Here is a 6993-nt window from a genome sequence, read left to right as displayed (position 1 = left end):
GCACCCCCTTGCGCGACGCTTGGCCCCCCTCGCCTTGCGCGGGAGGGGTTTCTGCGGGGGGTCTCCCGCCATGAGGGCTCCCCCCGCACCCCCGTTGCGCTGCCCCACGCACAGGGCGCTCCCCCCCCCCCCCCCTTTCCCCTTGCGGGGGGGGTGTTGCTCCCGCCCTCCCTTCGCGGCCGGTCTCGGCTCCCGCGGGCGGCGCCGCCCTCTGACGTCAGCGCTGGCGCGGGGCGGGCGGCGCGCGCGGCCCGTGCCCGGCGGGGAGGCGCGAGCCGGGCGCGGAGCGGAGCGGGGCCGGGGCCGGGGCCCGGGGTCGGGGCGCAGGTAAGCGCCGCGCTGCCGGGGCGGGTGAGGGGGGACACAGCACATACATCGCCGGCGGGAGCGGCTCCCCCGCCGCCCGCGGTTCCGCCGGGGGCTCCCGGTGCCGCCCCGCCGCCGGGGAAAAGTTTGTGGCGGCGGCGCCGGGCGGGCGGGCGTCGTGTGTTGTGTGTGTCCCCCCCCTCCGCTCTGCCTCGGCTGGGAGCGCTGGGAGGCGGCGTCCGAACCTCGCCGGGGCGGGCAGCGGGGGCTCCGCGCTACCGACTGCACCCGGAGGGCGTGGGGGGATGCGGGGTGGGCTGCGCTGCGCGGGGGTGCAACGCCGCGGGGGGGGGGGTGCGTGTGGCGGGGGTGTAGGGGTCCGGGGGTGCGTGTGTGTGTGCCGGGGGTGCGTGTGCAACGACTGTGGGCGCGGGGTGTGTGCGAGAGGCATGTGTGCGTCTGTGTGTCCGTGTGCGTCTGTGTGTCCGTGTGCGTCTGTGTGTCCGTGTGCCTCTGTGTGTCTGTGTGTCCGTGCATCGCCCTGCCAGCCCGCGCTGCGGGTGTGCGCGCAGACACGAACACGGTGTGTCAGCCCCCTGCAAGCGGGGGTCGGGGGAAGCCCCCTTTCCCCCCCAGCAGCCTGTGCCCCGCTCCGCTCTCACTGCCCCACGGGCACAACTGCTGCCAGAAACTTTTGCTTGCGCCTCGAGCATCGCGTGCTTTAGGGGAAGCTTGCCCGCCTGCCCGCTCATTAGCCACCCCACAAGCCCTTCGTGGCTCGCAGGTAGCCTGCGTGGTGTCCCCCAGGTCCTGCTGGCAGGAGATGGGGGCCAGGTCCTAGGGTTGGCACCCTCTTGGCACACCCGGGGGCTTCGTGTGCAGCCGGTGCTCTCCGGGGACGAGGCGCAAGCGTTTCCTGATGTGGTTGGCCCGTAAACTTGCGCGATGTCGTCCAGCTGAGGCCGGAGGAGGCTGGGCTGGCTTTTCTTTCTTTTCTTATCTCATCGGCCACGGGTGGGCCGTTCCTTGGGAGTTTGGGGCTATTTTTTAACAGCGTTGCGCCGGCTGTGCCTGGCGTTTATTTTCTGGGAGGGTTTGGTCAGTCGGGACTCACCGATGTCATGGGGTCACTGACCTTTCTGCTCCATGCTGGCTGCCCGGGGGTGTTTGTTTTGCGAGCAGGGGATGCTGTTGAAGGCTGGGATTACGGCCGGTGCTGCAGCGGGGTTTTTTGCAGGACGGCGTTGGGCAGGAGAGGTGGACTCGCGCAGAAGGTGTGTTACGGGGAGACGCGAATTGGTGTTGACGTGTTGCAGCCTAGGGCTCAAGGTACTGGAGTCCCCATGTAGGTTTTTTGGGGCTCCCTGGCTATAAAGCTGCTCAGGAGTAAACACCTCAGCGGTACTTACACCGAGCAACTTTGGGACGAAGGGGGATGGTGGTCACCATGACATGGTTTTGTGCCTCTGCCCTGGGTAAGCTGTGTTGCATCGAAGCCTGTTACAGACCCAGAGGGATAAAAGGGTGTGGGATGCAAGAGCGTGTAAATGCCTAGGGCAGCATCCTTGCTCTGGCAGGGGGAATGCTGAGGAAGCACGTGTAATACCCATCACCTCCCCTCCAGCCCCCCCTTCCTGCATAACGCTACCTGAGATTTGCAATAATTAAGTTATGGCCGTTAACGAGCAGAGCGGCAGCTTGAGTAGAAGTTGGAGAGGGATGCGTGTTGTGTTGACATCTGTGTCTAGAGAGTGAAACGTCCCCCTCCGCTCTGGAAGAAGGACTCATCCTTTATTTCCTAGTGCCCAACTGCAGCAACGGGATGCATAGATTTGCTTAAAACCAAGAAAAAACGCTGATACCAAGAATAATATCTTCCTGGGATGTCTTATAGCTCTGAAAATTTGTGCCTTGTCCAGGCTTTTGGTCCTGTGCAGCAGCGTTGGTACCAGACCCTGCATGGGTGCCCTTGTGCAACATCTCTGGTAGCACCTTTTCTCTCCTTTTCTCCTTTCTCTCTCTTTTCTCTCACCCTTTCCGGCAGTTAGTCGCTCGCCCAGGGTAGCTCCTTCGGTGAGCTTTAACCCCCTGGCCGTGAGCGGTGAGGGGATGCGGTTGCCCACGATGCTCACTGGTGGCCCATGTCGTGGACCTGTAGTCTCCGCTGAGTGCACATCCTTCCGGGTGGGGATTTTTTTCTGGCAAAGATGCCAGTTTTCCATTTACATATATATATTTACAAAATAACTCCGGTTGGGCCGTGGATGAGAGTGTGCTTTTCAAAAATAGCAGCATCGTTACTTTTAATCAAATAAAGCCTGAGCAGCACGGTGCTGCGTGGAGTGATTGCAGCCGTTGCTTGCCTCTGTGCTTGACATCCTAATTATGTTTTCATTTTAATGAGAGGAAAACTATTTGCGAAGCAAAATATTTATTTTAGCCTGGTGGGGTTGTTCAGAAGAGCTTGTATCTATGTTAAGGAGGTGGTTTAGACACTGCATTTTTTTAAATGAGAAAAACATTTAAATACAGCAAGAAGCTTTTCATCACAGAAGCCTGTCTGCACAAAGGGAGCTAGCAGCTGTAGAGGTCAGGACATGAAGGGGAATTTGCATCCTCCTTATTATACTTCTTATTTTCAAGAGGTCTGAAAGTTGCATTGCCTTCTGGTCTGGTGGGTGGATTTCTGACGGCAGCTGAAACAGAAACGAATGCAAATAACCTCACCTCGGAGTCTCTCAACCTTAGGTTTGGCACCTGCCTTTTCTTTCCTTTCCAAAATTCATTCTGAAAACACCTGAGCTTTGCAGACTGCCCCGGAGGTTCCCCAGGAGATGCTGAGGAGGTGGGATGGGTTTCCAGCAGCTTGGAGGTTTGCTGTCCCTGCAAAGGGTGTGCTTTGGATTGGCAGGGCTAGCACTGCTCGACCGAGGGTGGCCCTTGCTTGGGTGTTCAGGCACCCAGCAGCATCGTGGAGGGGTGTCCGTGGTGGTGGAGGGCTGGGCGTCTCTTGAACGTTGGCTGTGGATGGCAACTCTCGAAGGAGTTTTGTGGCCAGATGTTGACTTCCCCTAGTGACGAGCGACAAACCAGGTTTGAAAGAGGGGCTGGAAAATGTGTTTATTAAGTGGAATATATACACTGCAGTGAAATGCTCTTCGGTGCTTCACCCTTGCAGGGCTTTTCAGTCTGGTCTGCTCTTAAAAGTTGCTTGGATGGGAACTCCTGGAGGTGATGGGGTAGAGGCAAATGTCAGGTTTATAGGTGGCTTCAGTAGCATTGTGAGTGTGTCACTGTGGATGCCAAACGGATAGCTTGCTCCTTGCATTGCAGTAACACCCCAGGCCCAGTGCCAGGCTGGTGGGTTCGTTGCAGGGGATTTTATGTAGGCTTGCAGGGACAGCCTGGGGTGGGAGATGATGGATGCAGCAAGACGTTTATTAAGAGCAACATGCGGCTGCACAGTGGGGTGCTGCCTGGGGTGCTCTGCCCTCTGGATGATGCCCCGCTGGTGTACGGGAGGCATCTCCACTGTCAGTGCCAGCTGATGGACCCATCCAGACCACTCCCTAAAATTTACAGAATGAGATTTCAGCTTAAAAAGCACAAAACGAGTCCCCCGTTGCTTCATGCGGGACCTAAACTTCAGCATTAGAGCGTGCTCCCGGTGCCTGTGCAAGTGGAGGATGCTTCGCTTTTGCTCACTTCTTGCAAGCAGGGCATGAACAATCCCTGCATTAACCCTGCCGAGGGGCCAGCGTTTGGGCACAGGGCTGTCATTGTTAGAGGACGTCAAAATTGTTAGAGGACGTCAAAAGCACCGTGCCAGCCTTGGCTGGGGCAGGGAGCACGCAGACCTCTTGCAGCTGGCACAGGGGAAAAATCTGCCGCCCGCCGTGGATGTGACTTGGAAGCAGAGCCCAGAGGGGCGGTGAAACCCCGGGGTGTGCTGGGGAGCAGCGGGAGGGTTGCTCCTCGTGAAGAGGATGGGTCCGATTTCTCTCCCTAAAGGACCTGAAGGGTTGGTATGGGGATGCAAGGGCAGCCTTGCTTCTTAATTACAAAGCTGCGGGGTTTATTAAATTCAAAAGTGCAAATTGCAGCCTGAGCTCTCTTTGTGGCTGTAAATAATGTTTGTTTTTTAAAAATTAAAAAAGGAGAAAGCACTTGCAGGACCTGTAACTTTGGCTGATGGGAGCAGATCCTCCAGTGGGCACATGCATGTCCTGACAAGCCCCTTTCCTTTCAGCACAGAGACTTGGCTTTCTAAACGAGGTGAAGAGACTTGCTCCCAGCAGGTCAGATGGTCGCATCTAGTTTTCACTGAACGTTCGAGTGATGTCCGAGTTCAGTAACGCCAAAAACATCCACAGAGCCACGCTGAGGGATAATTTCTGAGGATACCTGTGGCATCGATCCCCTCCCATGGTCCTCATTGCAGCTTGGAATCCTTAATGTCTCCCCCAGTGGCCCTTGGAGTCAAGTGATTTCAGCGTATTTCTGCTCCTTTGGGCTTGTAAAGAAAAGCGTGTGAGTATGGAGAGGGGTGTGTACTGATGGCTCACAGAACAGGAAAATGAAGGAGCATGTGAAATCCCTTCGCTGCTCTGAGCGGTTTGCAGGTCCAGCAGGCAGCCACATTCCCCTATGCGGGTTGACAGCGTTTCCAGGGTGAAGTTGGTTTTTGATGGGTCAAAGAGCTGACCGTAAAACTTGCAACTCTCTTTCATGCTGTCCTTGGGCTCGCATTTTTTCCCTCTGCTGGGAAGGTTGACATTTTGGGTGGGTCGCTGGTTTTTTTTTTTTAAGAAATCACTGGTGTCCCACAAGCAGTGTCTACTGTCTTTAAATCCCATTTTTTGGTGGAAACCTATGGGATGGTCAAGTCTGCTGCTCCTCGGTTACAAACCCATTAGCTGGTCCCCCACCACCACCCACACGAAATATTTCTATTTTTAACCTGCTGATTTCGTTTGGATTTGTGCAATATTTTTGGGGCCAAGAGGTAGTCAATCCCAGCTGGCAGATCAACGGGCTTCTGGGGAGCGTAACGCTCTCATTACTGATAGGAGAAAACGAATTGCAAGTCCTAGGGCTAAATATTCCTGCGTGCTCCTATGTGAAGAGGTGCTCCTGCTCCGCCTGGACGAGATGTTGCTTCAGACCCATCAGCAGGAAGGCGGTGCACATTGCATCCCATCTCCTCTTTGCCGGCAACAGCTCGGCTGACACACACCGTCTGCATGTGCAGATGATGGATGCGAGAGCAACTTTGTAGCCTCAAACCTGTATATATTAAAAGACAAAGGCGGAAGGTGGCTGAGTCATTTTATTTTTTTTTTTTTTTAAATCTCTCCCGTGTTTCTTCATCTGGGTGCTTTTGTGCAAAGTGAAGGGATGGTAATGCACGTCTGGTTTGCTGTCCTGTTAAATGACAGGGGAAAAAGCTGCAATAATAACAATAATAATAATAACGTGAAAGCCTTTCTTCTTCACAGTTCTCTGGAGGCTCTGAAGTTACTTCCTCTGCCCCCTCCTGCCCTGCGGGAGGGTTGCCCAGGGGAGCATCCCATCGTTTTCAAGAGGGGAGATCACTGCCACAAAGCAAAACCAGATGTTTTCTAGCTGACTCCAGAAAACACCCTTTTGACACAGCAAAGAGACGTGGCTGTGGTATGCAGTTGTTAGACTGGGTTGCTCATCCCGTGCTGCAAACGAGCCCCATGCAAAGCTATCGCTTCCCTCTCCCCGGTTTGCTCTCTGGGGGTGAATCTGTCTTTTTAGGGGGAAGGCGTTTGCATGGTGTGTGGCCTCGTTGGAATGATGCTGGCTGTTTCCTTAGGAACAGAAAAGGCTTTTTTGGAGTTGAACAATGGTGCGTCTCTGGCTCAGTCAGTGGGGAAAAGCAAGGCAGGGGTCATTGCCGGTTGTGACGGTCCTCTGCGATGGTGGCCCGCAGCATGCGTGCCGGCACGGCCTGCCAGCCCGATGGCATCGCACTGGCAAAGTGTTGGGGCTTGCGGGGGGAGCACAAGCTGTGTTACGTTGAGTTAGGGGGCTTGAATTTGGAGTAAGTCCGTGGGTGGGTTCGGTTGGACCTCTCGGCTGCAGGTTGGTGTCGGTGCAGACGTGGCTTTGGCAAGCGCCAGGGCTGGCTGGAGCATCTGTTCGGCATGGTGGGAAAAGGTGTTTGAGTTGTCCATCTAGAAAACACCTACACCAGGTAAAGGGTGGAGGAAAGGAGCAAAAAGAGCAGGAATTTGAATGACCCGTGTGGTGGTGACACAGGGAACTGAGACCAAAATCTCCCAGGTCTCACATGCCTCTGGGAGTAAAAATAATGTGTTTCAGCTTGGGTTGTGTCTTTGTGGGAGACGTTCAAGTCCTGCATTATTCCCTGCTGCTGTGCTGTCGTCTTCGCTCACATCCGTTCCCAGAGCAGCCAGGGGGGACGCTGGGTCCCTCGGTGCAAGGGCTACCGCAGCTATAATTAAACAAAGAGAAACTTTATTTTTTTGTAACTGATCCAGCTTCCGGAAAATGGCAGCTAGCTGAAGGGAGGGAAACAAAACAAGCCTTCGCCCGGCCAGAAAAAGCGTCCTCACCTCTGTGGCATTTCCTCGCTTTCTTTCCCCCCTCGCCAGCCTCCCTCCCCAGCCCCTTGCATCCTGGCTGCCGCATTGAAAA

General features: G+C 55.5%; 1 protein-coding gene across 4 annotated transcripts in view; it reads left to right on the top strand.

The window, feature by feature from the left end:
* The first annotated feature begins 256 nt into the window (after positions 1–256).
* SH3BP4 (SH3 domain binding protein 4) overlaps positions 257–6993 on the top strand; it is a 39357-nt gene continuing 32620 nt past the window's right edge. Inside the window, exon 1 of one of the 4 annotated variants that reach the window (XM_074872495.1) lies at positions 257–327. The gene's annotated coding sequence lies outside the window, so the exon portion shown is untranslated. Of the gene's footprint in view, positions 328–1523; positions 1581–6993 lie in introns of those variants that run through there. The other 3 variants (XM_074872492.1, XM_074872493.1, XM_074872494.1) reach the window with 3 other exon arrangements.

Source organism: Strix uralensis, chromosome 6 (genome assembly GCF_047716275.1).
Source record: "Strix uralensis isolate ZFMK-TIS-50842 chromosome 6, bStrUra1, whole genome shotgun sequence".
In the NCBI taxonomy this organism is placed as follows: domain Eukaryota; kingdom Metazoa; phylum Chordata; class Aves; order Strigiformes; family Strigidae; genus Strix; species Strix uralensis.
Note: the sequence above shows the minus strand (reverse complement) of the source record. Positions and strands in the feature narration are given on the sequence as shown.